The 13,168-nt window shown below is 50.2% G+C and overlaps 1 non-coding gene and 5 pseudogenes across 1 annotated transcript; all 6 read left to right on the plus strand.

Annotated features, from left to right (window-relative positions):
* The first annotated feature begins 2,694 nt into the window (after nucleotides 1-2,694).
* Nucleotides 2,695-2,814, plus strand: LOC141268034 (5S ribosomal RNA; annotated as a pseudogene).
* A 951-nt stretch (nucleotides 2,815-3,765) lies between these two features.
* Nucleotides 3,766-3,884, plus strand: LOC141267452 (5S ribosomal RNA; annotated as a pseudogene).
* A 621-nt stretch (nucleotides 3,885-4,505) lies between these two features.
* LOC141269006 (5S ribosomal RNA) lies at nucleotides 4,506-4,625 on the plus strand (annotated as a pseudogene).
* Nucleotides 4,626-6,279: 1,654 nt separating this feature from the next.
* LOC141267567 (5S ribosomal RNA) lies at nucleotides 6,280-6,399 on the plus strand (annotated as a pseudogene).
* Nucleotides 6,400-10,447: 4,048 nt separating this feature from the next.
* Nucleotides 10,448-10,567, plus strand: LOC141269235 (5S ribosomal RNA; annotated as a pseudogene).
* Nucleotides 10,568-11,501: 934 nt separating this feature from the next.
* Nucleotides 11,502-11,620, plus strand: LOC141266445 (5S ribosomal RNA). Its single transcript, XR_012320481.1, has one exon. It is a non-coding gene; the product is annotated as a 5S ribosomal RNA (ribosomal RNA).
* Nucleotides 11,621-13,168: the final 1,548 nt, after the last annotated feature.

Raw genomic sequence — 13,168 nt, forward strand, 5'->3', positions numbered from 1 at the left:
ATCTGGAGTCTCATTGGCGGAGCGTACGTGAGGTATTACAGTTATTAATGGACAATTCGCTTTTTGCTAAGCTGGAAAAATGTGAGTTCGCTGTACAGAGAATTAGTTTTTTGGGCTACATTATCTCCAGTGAAGGTTTTGAGATGGACCCGGTTAAAGTTCAAGCTGTGCAGGAATGGCCTAGGCCTATTGGTTTGAAATCGATACAGAGGTTTTTGGGTTTCGCCAATTATTACAGAAAATTCATAAAAAAAATTTCTATTATTGTCAAACCGCTGACCGATCTCACCAGGAAAGGTGCTAATGCGGTTCAGTGGACTTCTGAGGCCATTGAAGCTTTTGTGTTTCTAAAGGAGAGGTTCACCTCTGCTCCCATCCTTATGCAGCCTGATGTGACTAAGCCGTTTTTGGTTGAGGTTGATGCTTCTTCGGTGGGGGTTGGTGCGGTGTTGTCTCAGGAAAACAAGGATGGAGTACATCCCTGTGCCTTTTTTTCAAAAAAATTTTCCGAGACTGAACTTAATTATGATATTGATAATCGGGAATTGCTGACGATTAAACTCGCATTTGAACACTGGCGTCATCTCTTGGAAGGTGCTGAATTTCCCATTCAGGTTTTCACTGATCATAAAAATCTGATCTATCTTGATGCTGCCAAGCGCTTGAATGCCCGTCAGGCTAGGTGGGCACTTTTTTTCTCGCGGTTTAATTTTTCCGTTACTTACATCCCGGGTACCAAGAATGTTAAAGCGGATGCTTTGTCTCGCAGCTTTTCTCCCATGGTCGGTGTTGAGGAGGAAGAGGAGACCATTTTACAAGAAGGTGTTGTGATTGCTGCTTTGGACTCCGTTTTGGAGGATGAGATTCTTAAAGCACAGGAGAATGCCCCATCTAACACTCCCCATGGGAGGTTGTTTGTGCCTAGGACCTTTAGGAGAGATTTGTTTGTTGAGTGTCATGAGTCTCGGTTGGCAGGTCATCCAGGAATTTCTGAGACCAAGAGACTTGTGGGTCGCAGTTTTTGGTGGCCTGGATTGCAGAAGGAAGTCATTAAGTGGGTGCGCCAATGTACTGTGTGTGCAAGATCCAAGTCTTCGCATGCTCCTGCTGCGGGGTTGCTTTGCCCTCTGGAGGTTCCTAGTGCACCTTGGACACATCTGGCTATGGACTTTATTACTGACCTTCCTCCCTCTGAAGGTTTCACGGTCATCTGGGTGGTCGTGGACCATTTTAGCAAGATCTGTCACTTGGTTCCCTTCATCAAACTGCCTTGCGCTAAGACACTCGCTAAGGCCTTTGTCAAGGAGATTGTCAGACTACATGGTGTTCCTACTGACATTATTTCTGATAGGGGACCTCAGTTCGTGGCTCGTTTTTGGCGTGCCTTTTGTGACAGGTTGGGAGTTCATTTGTCGTTTTCATCCGGATATCATCCTGAGTCTAATGGCCAGACAGAAAGGAAGAACCAGGATGTTGAGCAGTTCTTGCGTTGTTTTGTGGCAGACAATCAAGAGGGGTGGTCTGAGTTTCTGCCACTTGCTGAATTTGCTCTTAACAACCATACATCCTCTTCTGCTAGGTGTTCGTCTTTTTTTTGTTGTTCTGGGAGACATCCGTCTTTTGGGTCATTTTCCAAATTGGTTTCGGCTGTGCCTGAGGAGGATAGTTTTTCCGGTGATTTGGAGAGAGTTTGGACGGATGTGCGTGGTAATCTTCAGGAGGCTAACAAAAAATCTAAGAGGTACTTTGATAGGAAACGGCAAGAGATTTTGTTTGCGGTTGGTGACATGGTTTGGTTGTCCTCTAAGAATCTGCGATTGAGGATTCCTTCTAAAAAATTGGGTCCCAAGTTCGTAGGGCCCTTTAAGGTACTTCAGATAGTTAACCAATCTGCTGTTAGGCTGGAGGTTCATACGTCCTGGAGGATTAATCCGGTGTTTCATGTTTCTCTGTTGAAAAAAGCTGATGTGTCGGATGGTGACGCCTCTGCCACTGTTCCTCCGGTGGTGGAGGACGGGGAATATGAAATTTCCCGCATCCTAAATTCTAGACGGTATAGAGGGAGTTTGCAGTATCTCGTCGCTTGGAAGGGTTTCGGACCTGAGGATAACTCATGGGTGAGAGCGGATTATGTTTCTGCCCCCAGACTTGTCCGAGCGTTTCACAGGAGGTTTCCTGGTAAGCCTGGGCCTAGGGGATCCGGAGGATCCTCTTAGAAGAGGGGGTACTGTTACAACTCTCCTGTTAGTTTTTTTTTAGTTTGCTGGTCACATGACCATTTTGCCTATTTAATCCGGCTCCGCCCACCTGGCTTTGCTGGACTTCATTTGTATTTACTACTGTTGAGCTAGCTTGTTGCTCTGTTGCCGTTCTCTGTTAGTTTTGCTAGGTCTTCTGACCCCTATGCCTTTTTGTTGTATGTTTGTCTTTGACTGCTACTATTTCTGCTAGGAGGTGTCCAACTTTTCCCAGTCCCTAGATCTTGTAGGGATCCCTCCCTCACATCTATAGGTCTGCGTTCAGACTAGCCGAGGACTTTAGCGGGTCTGATCGCAGGATCAGGTTCCCCGTTACATCGAAGGGATCTAGCTTAGTTCTATTGTAGGGATAGATCTCCTTTCTTTCCTTAGTCTCTGTAGCAGATCATAACAAAGCGATCCTGACAAAGGCTGGCCGGGCGATGGATCGAGCAGCGTCTACTGGCCATACCACCTTGGATGCGCCTGATCTCGTCTGATCTCAGAAGCAAAGCAGGGCTGGGCTCGAACAGTACTTGGATGGGATACCTCCTGGTAACACCGGGTGCTGTAGACCATTTTGATGACGTTTTGCCCTACTGCCCAGCTCGGCTAGCATGGAACGGCGCCTTGCCGGACACCGACCTTAAGTAACTTAGATGATGGAAGCCCCAAGGCCTCTGAGCCAGTTGGCAGCTAAGTACGCTACCCCGCCGCCTTCACGCAGGCCTGACACCGAGCTCCTTGCCACGGCTAGGAGTGCTTATTGACTCCGCAGCTCGCCATGTGGAAATGATGGCGTTAAAAGCACCCGGGGCCGTGAAGGGGCCAGGCTTTCAGCAGGTGCCCAGGGAAGGTTTTGATTGCCGGCCGCCTAGCGAGGGCCAGCAGAAGTAACATGGTTCTCTGCAAAGAAGCTTGTGTAACTAAGCCAGACGGCTGACAAAAAGCTAACCTCAGTGCAAGGAAGGCAAGGAAGGCAAGGAAGGTGCGGAAGGAATTGGGGAGGGGGGGGGTGATTCCTGCTAGGGCCCTGAAATCATAAAACAGGCAGGAGAGTCTGACGCATGGTGACGGAGAGGTTGTAGGGGCAGATAGGGGGTGTTGTCACGTGCGAGCACGTGTGCATGCTGGCTTGTGTGTGAGAGTGCGCTTCCTAGGTGTTGCGCGCTGCAGACAGTCAAAGGGATTGTTCCCTTTCATTAAAAGTTAATCCCTGGCTGCAGCCTATTAGAATGCAACTAACCGCGCTCTACTCACCCTACCCAGGTCTACCGGTGAGTCTCGCCTCTGCTCCCGGCCTGTGGCATTGGCCGTGAAGCTGACGTTCCGTCGACAGCGCTGCAGCCGATCAGTGAGCTCAGCGGCTCTGAGTGGGGCGTTGAGTTTACAAGACCTTTTAAGGAAGCCAGCAAAAAAATTGAAGAAAAGGGAAAGCACAAAAGGACCTGGTCTTGCTGAGCACTGGAAAGGGCAGCCGGCAGCCAGACTTCAAAGTAGAAAAGCAGCAAGTGAGAGGCTTATCTCTGCCTACGACCACACCACCCTGAACACGCTTGATCTTGTCTGATCTTGGAAGCTAAGCAGGGTTGGGCCTGGTTAGTACTTGGATGGGAGACCACCTGGGAATACCAGGTGCTATAGGCTTTTGCTTTTTCCTTCCTTCCACCAGCAGGGTGCATTCTCTTCTATGCCTTTTTTCCATTCTCTTTCACAAGTGCACACATTCATTCTCTTTTCTTTTTTTCATTTGATTTCTCTCTTGCGCTATTTCATCTCTGCAAAATACCAACATCCTTCTGATCACCGTGGGCCTCCAGCATTGTTGCTTCTTTACTTTTAATACTAGGATCCTTTTCACCAGGATCAGCGTTTCCCGCGTGGCTTGATGCAACCACCGGTATCCCCAAGTAGAAGACCTTTGCAGGCAACACGACCCTCCCCCCTGAAGAGCAGCTCAAAGTCACTGGCAACCATCTCACCCTCTTCCTTCATTCACCCCTGGACGTCTCGCTCCGCCCCCAAGTAACGGGTCCAGCTTGCTCTTTCTGTCACATTACCGTGATGAAGGGTTTTGCCTGCAGGAGACCCTGCGCCGAGACATTTTTGAAGACACCTGATGCGGCGGGTGAATCACTGCTAAACAAACCACACCTGTAGGGACGGCACAGACTTTGCATGGACCCTTCGGAGCCCGCCCCGTCACGGCCAGATTGCTCGCCACCAAGCGATCCTGAGAAAGGCTGGCCGGGCGATGGATCGAGCAGCGTCTGCTGGCCATACCATATTGGATGCGCCCGATCTCGTATGATCTCAGAAGCAAAGCAGGGCTGGGCTTGGACAGTACTTGAATGGGAGACCTCCTGGGAACACCAGGTGCTGTAGACCATTTTGATGACGTTTTGCCCTACTGCCCAGCTTGGCTAGCATGGAACGGCGCCTTGCCGGACACTGACCTTAAGTAACTTAGATGATGGAAGCCCCAAGGCCTCTGAGCCAGTTGGCAGCTAAGTACGCTATCCCGCCGCCTTCACGCAGGCCTGACACCGACGTCTTGCCACGGCTAGGAGTGCTTATTGACTCCGCAGCTCGTCGTGTGGAAATGATGGCGTTAAAAGCACCCGGGGCCGTGAAGGGGCCAGGCTTTCAGCAGGTGCCCAGGGAAGGTTTTGGATGCCGGCCGCCTAGCGAGGGCCAGCAGAAGTAACATGTTTCTCTGCAAAGAAGCTTGTGTAACCAAGCCAGACGGCTGACAAAGAGCTAACCTCAGTGCAAGGAAGGTGCGGAAGGAATTGGGGAGGGGGGGGGTGATTCCTGCTAGGGCCCTGAAATCATAAAACAGGCAGGAGAGTCTGACGCATGGTGACGGAGAGGTTGTAGAGGCAGATAGGGGGTGTTGTCACGTGCGAGCACGTGTGCATGCTGGCTTGTGTGTGAGAGTGCTTTTCCTAGGTGTGGCGCGCTGCAGACAGTCAAAGGGATTGTTCCCTTTCATTAAAAGTTAATCCCCAGCTGCAGGCTATTAGAAAGCAACTAACCGCGCTCTACTCACCCTACCCGGGTCTACCGGTGAGTCTCGCCTCTGCTCCCGGCCTGTGGCATTGGCCGTGAAGCTGACGTTCCGTCGACAGCCCTGCAGCCGATCACTGAGCTCAGCGGCTCTGAGTGGGGCGTTCTGTCTACAAGACCTTTTAAGGAAGCCAGCAAAAAAATTGAAGAGAAGGGAAAGCACAAAAGGACCTGGTCTTGCTGAACACTGGAAAGGGCATCCGGCAGCCAGACTTCAAAGTAGAAAAGCAGCAAGTGAGAGAGGCTTGTGCCTGCCTACGGCTACACCACCCTGAACACATGTGATCTCAGAAGCAAAGCAGGGTCAGGCCTGGTTAGTACTTGGATGGGAGACCACCAGGTGCTGTAGGCTTTTGCTTTTTCCTTCCTTCCACCAGCAGGGGGTACTCTCCTCTATGCCTTTTTTCCATTCCCTTTCACAAGTGCACACATTCATTCTCTTTTCTTTTTTTCATTTGCTTTCTCTCTTGCGCTATTTCATCTCTGCAAAATACCAGCATCCTTCTGATCATCGTGGGCCTCCAGCATTGTTGCTTATTTACTTTTAATACTAGGCTCCTTTTCACCAGGACCAGCGTCTCCCGGGTGGCTGGAGGCAACCACCGGTAACCCCAAGCAGAAGACCTTTGCAGGCAACAAGACCCTCCACCCTGAAGAGCAGCTCAAAGTCACTGGCAACCATCTCACCCTCTTCCTTCATTCACCCCTGGACGTCTCGCTCCGCCCCCAAGTTACAGGTCCAGCTTGCTCTTTCTGTCACATTACCGCGATGAAGGGTTTAGCCTGCAGGAGACCCTGCGCCGAGCCATTTTTGAAGACACCTGATGCGTCGGGTGAATCACTGCTAAACAAACCACACCTGTAGGGACGGCACAGCCTTTGCATGGACCCTTCGGAGCCCGCCCCGTCACGGCCAGATTGCTCGCCACCAAGCGATCCTGAGAAAGGCTGGCCGGGCGATGGATCAAGCAGCGTCTACTGGCCATACCACCTTGGATACGCCCGATCTCTTCTGATCTCGGAAGCAAAGCAGGGCTGGGCTCAGACAGTACTTGGATGGGAGACCTCCTGGGAACACCGGGTGCTGTAGACCATTTTGATGACGTTTTGCCCTACTGCCCAGCTCGGCTAGCATGGAACGGCGCCTTGCCGGACACCGACCTTAAGTAACTTAGATGATGGAAGCCCCAAGGCCTCTGAGCCAGTTGGCAGCTAAGTACGCTACCCCGCCGCCTTCACGCAGGCCTGACACCGAGCTCCTTGCCACGGCTAGGAGTGCTTATTGACTCCGCAGCTCGCCATGTGGAAATGATGGCGTTAAAAGCACCCGGGGCCATGAAGGGGCCATGCTTTCAGCAGGTGCCCAGGGAAGGTTTTGGATGCCGGCCGCCTAGCGAGGACCAGCAGAAGTAACATGTTTCTCTGCAAAGAAGCTTGTGTAACAAAGCCAGACGGCTGACAAAGAGCTAACCTCAGTGCAAGGAAGGTTATCCTTATCCTCTCTTGCTGACAACTTTATCTTCCAAAAGGTAGGGGAGAAAACAAGGGGATCTGCTACTTTGGATCTAATCCTTATAAACAGGGAGGAAATGGTTGAGGAGGTAAAGGTGGCTGGGACCCTAGGAGGCAGCGATCATGCTATTATAGAATTTTGGATAACTAGAGGAGGAAGACATGTGAAGACTCAAACTTCAAGGTTAGATTTTAGAAAGGCAGATTTTAAGAGACTCAGAAAGAGAATAGGAAGGATCCAATGGCTGGATGTCCTTAAGGACAAAAATGTCCAGGAAGGATGGGAAATTTTTAAAAATGAGATTCTCTAAGCACAATCGTTAACAATCCCAAAAAGTAGGAAGAATGGGAAGCATTTAAGGAAACCAGGATGGATGAACACAGAACTTAAACACATGCTAAAAAGAAAGAAAGAAATGTTTATTAAATGGAAAGAGGGAGGCATATCTAAAGAAGATTATAATGCAGTCTGCAGATCCTGCAGGGCACGTATCAGGTTAGCTAAAGCTGACAATGAATTAAGGCTTGAAAGAGATGTCAAAAGCAATAAAAAAGGATTTTGGGGGTATGTCAAAAGTAAAAGAAAAGTCAAAGATGCTATAGGATTTTTACAGGATGAAAATGGAGAAATGGGAAGAGAGGATGCAGAGAAGGCCGAACTTTTTCATTCCTATTTTGCATCTGTTTTCTCTCAGAAAGAAAATTTAACATCAACTGATCTTCACTGTCCTTTTAAAGGAATAGAGGAATCCAAGTTATCTGTAAACAGAAAGATTGTGAGGGAATATTTAGCTAACATAAATGAGTTCAAGTCTCCAGGTCCAGATGAATTACACCCCAGAGTACTGAAGGAGATCGTAGAAGAAATTTTAGAACCACTCTTCATAATCTTTGAAAATTCTTGGAGAACAGGAGAAGTCCCATAAGACTGGAGAAGAGCAAATGTTGTTCCTATCTTCAAAAAGGGGAAGAAGGTGGACCCAGGGAACTATAGGCCGGTGAGTCTGACTTCTATACCAGGAAAGATCTTTGAACAAATTATTAAACAACATGTATGTAAGTACATGGATAAGAATGAAGTGATTAACCAGAGTCAGCATGGGTTTGTAACTAACAAGTCATGTCAGACTAACTTAATTTCCTTCTATGACAGAATCACTGACTGGGTGGATCAGGGAAATGCTGTAGATATAGTATATCTTGACTTCAGCAAAGCATTTGACAAAGTATCTCACACCATCCTAATTGAAAAAATGACCAAGTATGCAATGGACCAGGCAACTGTTAGGTGGATTCATAACTGGCTTAGTGATCGGACTCAAAGGGTGGTTGTAAATGGCTTCACATCCAGCTGGATGAATGTCTCAAGTGGGTTACCACAGGGCTCCGTCCTGGGACCTGTATTGTTCAACATCTTTATCAATGATTTAGATGAAGGAATTGAGGGTAAACTGATTAAATTTGCTGATGACACAAAGCTAGGAGGGATAGCTAATATTAGAGAAGAAAGAGAGAGGATTCAAAAAGACCTAAATAAACTGGAGCAGTGGGCAGCAACCAACAGAATGGTTTTTAACAGGGAAAAATGCAAAGTACTACATCTGGGCAATAAAAATGGAAAAAGCATATACAGAATGGGAGGAATAGAGCTAAGCAACAGTACATGTGAAAAAGACTTAGGTATACTAATAGATCATAGACTGAACATGAGTCAACAGTGTGATGCAGCAGCAAAAAAGGCAAATACAATTCTGGGATGTATTAACAGAAGCATACAGTCTAGATCACGTGAAGTCATTATCGGTCTTTACTCCTCTTTGGTCAGACCTCATCTGGAATACTGTGTACAGTTTTGGGCACCACATTTTAAAAAAGACATAGACAAACTGGAGCAAGTTCAGAGAAGAGTGACCAGAATGGTGACTGGTCTGCAAACCATGTCCTATGAGGAACGGTTGCAGGATTTGGGAATGTTTAGCTTGCAAAAAAGAAGACTGAGAAGAGACTTAATAGCTGTCTACAAATATGTCAAGGGCTGTCACATTGTAGAAGGATCATCTTTATTCTCATTTGCACAAGGAAAGACTAGAAGCAATGGGATGAAACTAAATGGGAGGAGACACAGATTAGATATTAGAAAAAACTTTTTGACAGTTAGGGTGATTAATGAGTGGAACAGGCTGCCACGAGAGGTGGTGAGTTCCCCTTCAATGGACGTCTTCAAACAGAGGCTGGACAGACATCTGTCTGAGATGATCTAGTGAATCCTGCTTTGAGCAGGGGGTTGGACCAGATGACCCAGGAGGTCCCTTCCAACTCTACCATTCTATGATTCTATGATTCTATGATTCTATGAAGGCAAGGAAAGAATTGGGGAGGGGGGGGGGTGATTCCTGCTAGGGCCCTGAAATCATAAAACAGGCAGGAGAGTCTGACGCATGGTGACAGAGAGGTTGTAGGGGCAGATAGGGGGTGTTGTCACGTGCGAGCACGTGTGCATGCTGGCTTGTGTGTGAGAGTGCGCTTCCTAGGTGTGGCGCGCTGCAGACAGTCAAAGGGATTGTTCCCTTTCATTAAAAGTTAATCCCCGGCTGCAGGCGATTAGAAAGCAACTAACCACGCTCTACTCACCCTACCCGGGTCTACCGGTGAGTCTCGCCTCTGCTTCCGGCCTGTGGCATTGGCCGTGAAGCTGACGTTCCGTCGACAGCGCTGCAGCCGATCAGTGAGCTCAGCGGCTCTGAGTGGGGCGTTGTGTCTACAAGACCTTTTAAGGAAGCCAGCAAAAAAATTAAAGAGAAGGGAAAGCACAAAAGTACCTGGTCTTGCTGAACACTGGAAAGGGGATCCGGCAGCCAGACTTCATAGTAGAAGAGCAGCAAGTGAGAGGCTTGTCTCTGCCTACGGCCACACCACCCTGAACATTCCTGATCTCATCTGATCTTGGAAGCTAAGCAGGGTTGGTACTTGGATGGGAGACTGCCTGTGAATACCAGGTGCTTTAGGCTTTTGCTTTTTCTTTCCTTCCACCAGCAGGGGGTACTCTCTTCTATGCCTTTTTTCCATTCCCTTTCACAAGTGCACACATTCATTCTCTTTTCTTTTTTTCACTTGCTTTCTCTCTTGCGCTATTTCATCTCTGCAAAATACCAGCATCCTTCTGATCACCGTGGGCCTCCAGAATTGTTGCTTCTTTACTTTTAATACTAGGCTCCTTTTCACCAGGACCAGCGTCTCCCGCGTGGCTGGAGGCAACCACCGGTAACCCCAAGCAGAAGACCTTTGCAGGAAACACGACCCTCCCCCCTGAAGAGCAGCTCAAAGTCACTGGCAACCATCTCACCCTCTTCCTTCATTCACCCCTGGACGTCTCGCTCCGCCCCCAAGTTACGGGTCCAGCTTGCTCTTTCTGTCACATTACCGCGATGAAGGGTTTAGCCTGCAGGAGACCCTGCGCCGAGCCATTTTTGAAGACACCTGATGCGGCGGGTGAATAACTGCTAAACAAACCACACCTGTAAGGAAGGCACAGCCTTTGCATGGACCCTTCGGAGCCCACCACGTCACGGCCAGATTGCTCGCCACCAAGCGATCCTGAGAAAGGCTAGCCGGGCGATGGATCGAGCAGCGTCTACTGGCCATACCACCTTGTATACGCCTGATCTTGTCTGATCTTGGAAGCAAAGCAGGGCTGGTCTCAGACAGTACTTGGATGGGAGACCTCCTGGGAACACTGGGAGCTGTAGACCATTTTGATGACGTTTTGCCCTACTGCCCAGCTCGGCTAGCATAGAACGGCGCCTTGCCGGACACCGACATTAAGTAACTTAGATGATGGAAGCCCCAAGGCCTCTGAGCCAGTTGGCAGCTAAGTATGCTACCCCGCCGCCTTCACGCAGGTCTGACACCGAGCTCCTTGCCACGGCTGCAAGTGCTTATTGACTCCGCAGCTCGCCGTGTGGAAATGATGGCGTTAAAAGCACCCGGGGCTGTGAAGGGGCCAGGCTTTCAGCAGGTACCCAGGGAAGGATTTGGATGCCAGCCGCCTAGAGAGGGCCAGCAGAAGTAACATGTTTCTCTGCAAAGAAGCTTGTGTAACCAAGCCAGACGGCTGACAAAGAGCTAACCTCAGGGCAAGGAAGGTGCGGAAGGAATTGGGGAGGGGGGGGGTGATTCCTGCTAGGGCCCTGAAATCATAAAACAGGCAGGAGAATCTGACGCATGGTTACGGAAAGGTTGTAGAGGCAGATAGGGGGTGTTGTCACGTGCGAGCACGTGTGCATGCTGACTTGTGTGTGAGAGTGCGCTTCCTAGGTGTGGCGCGCTGCAGACAGTCAAAGGGATTGTTCCCTTTCATTAAAAGTTAATCCCCGGCTGCAGGCTATTAGAAAGCAACTAACCGCGCTCTACTCAACCCTACCCGGGTCTACCGGTGAGTCTCGCCTCTGCTCCCGGCCTGTGGCATTGGCCGTGAAGCTGACGTTCCGTCGACAGCGCTGCAGCCGATCAGTGAGCTCAGCGGCTCTGAGTGGGGCGTTGTGTCTACAAGACCTTTTAAGGAAGCCAGCAAATAAATTGAAGAGAAGGGAAAGCACAAAAGGACCTGGTCTTGCTGAGCACTGGAAAGGGCAGCCGGCAGCCAGACGTCAAAGTAGAAAAGCAGCAAGTGAGAGGCTTGTCTCTGCCTACGTCCACACCACCATGAACACGCCCGATCTCGTCTGATCTTGGAAGCTAAGCAGGGTTGGGCCTGGTTAGTACTTGGATGGGAGACCACCTGGGAATACCAGGTGCTGTAGGCTTTTGCTTTTTCCTTCCTTCCACCAGCAGGGGACACTGTCTTCTATGCCTTTTTCCATTCCCTTTCACAAGTGCACACATTCATTCTCTTTTCTTTTTTTCATTTGCTATCTCTCTTGCGCTATTTCATCTCTGCAAAATACCAGCATCCTTCTGATCACCGTGGGCCTCCAGCATTGTTGCTTCTTTACTTTTAATACTAGGCTCCTTTTCACCAGGACCAGCGTCTCCCGCGTGTCTGGAGGCAACCACCGGTAACCCCAAGCAGAAGACCTTTGCAGGCAACACGACCCTCCCCCCTGAAGAGCAGTTAAAAGTCACTGGCAACCATCTCACCCTCTTCCTTCATTCACCCCTGGACGTCTCGCTCCGTCCCCAAGTTACGGGTCCAGCTTGCTCTTTCTGTCACATTACCACGATGAAGGGTTTAGCCTGCAGGAGACCCTGCGCCGAGACATTTTTGAAGACACCTGATGCGGCGGGTGAATCACTTCTAAAAAAAACACACCTGTAGGGACGGCACAGACTTTGCATGGACCCTTCGGAGCCCGCCCCGTCACGGCCAGATTGCTCGCTTTTATGCACACGCCCGGACTGACTGGCGTATGCGGGAGTAGTGGTTCCACTGGACCATGAACCGGAGAGTGCCTGGAGGGGCGTGACTAAGTATCTGGCCGATCCGACCAAGGTGGCACGACGGCATACAACGCCAGTGCACCTACGAGAAACCGGGCAGAGGGACCAGGTGCTACTCCAATTCAAACTCTGGACACGGGGGTTGACCCACACAGGGATTACTGGAACAGGCAGGTTAGGCTGGCACAGACTGGTGGATATAAGCGAACACGGCAGGTATGCAGACGGGTGGATACAGGCGAGTATGCAGGCGGGGAGGTACTGGCCGAAAGGACGGGCTGGAGCACAGAGAGGAAAAGACCCAGTACAGACTGGGTCACAGAAACAGAACCGCAGATGCGGTAGCCAAACACAGCAGAGAGGGAATGCCCAAAGCGGTGGGCAAGAGCAGAGCAGGACGGGACTGCCGGAGCAGCGAGCGCAAGCAGAGCAGGACAGGACTGCCGGAGCAGCGAGCAGATGCAGAGCAGGACGGGACTGCCGGAGCAGCGAGCAGAAGCAGAGCAGGACAGGACTGCCGGAGCAGCGAGCAGATGCAGAGCAGAAACCGCAGGAGTGGCAAGCAAGGCAAGAGCAGAGTGGAAACCGCAAGAGCGGCAAGCTAAGCAGGAGCAGAGCTGAAACCGCAGAGCGGTAAACAAGGCAGGAGCAGAGCGGAAAACCGCAGAGCGGTAAACAAGGCAGGAGCAGAGTGGAAACCGCAGAGCGGTAAACAAGGCAGGAGCAGAGCGGAAACCGCAGAGCGGCTAAGTAGGCAGGAGCAGAGAGGAAACCGCAGAGCGGCAAACAAGGCAGGAGCAGAGCAGAAACCGCAGGAGCGGCAAGCAAGGCAAGAGCAGGGCAGAAACCGCAAGAGAGGCAAGCTAAGCAGGAGCAGAGCGGAAACCGCAGAGCGGTAAACAAGGCAGGAGCAG

Source organism: Phyllobates terribilis, unplaced genomic scaffold, assembly GCF_046119375.1.
Source record: "Phyllobates terribilis strain yellow unplaced genomic scaffold, ASM4611937v1 Scaffold_4__5_contigs__length_816908805, whole genome shotgun sequence".
NCBI classification, from domain to species: Eukaryota; Metazoa; Chordata; class Amphibia; order Anura; family Dendrobatidae; genus Phyllobates; species Phyllobates terribilis.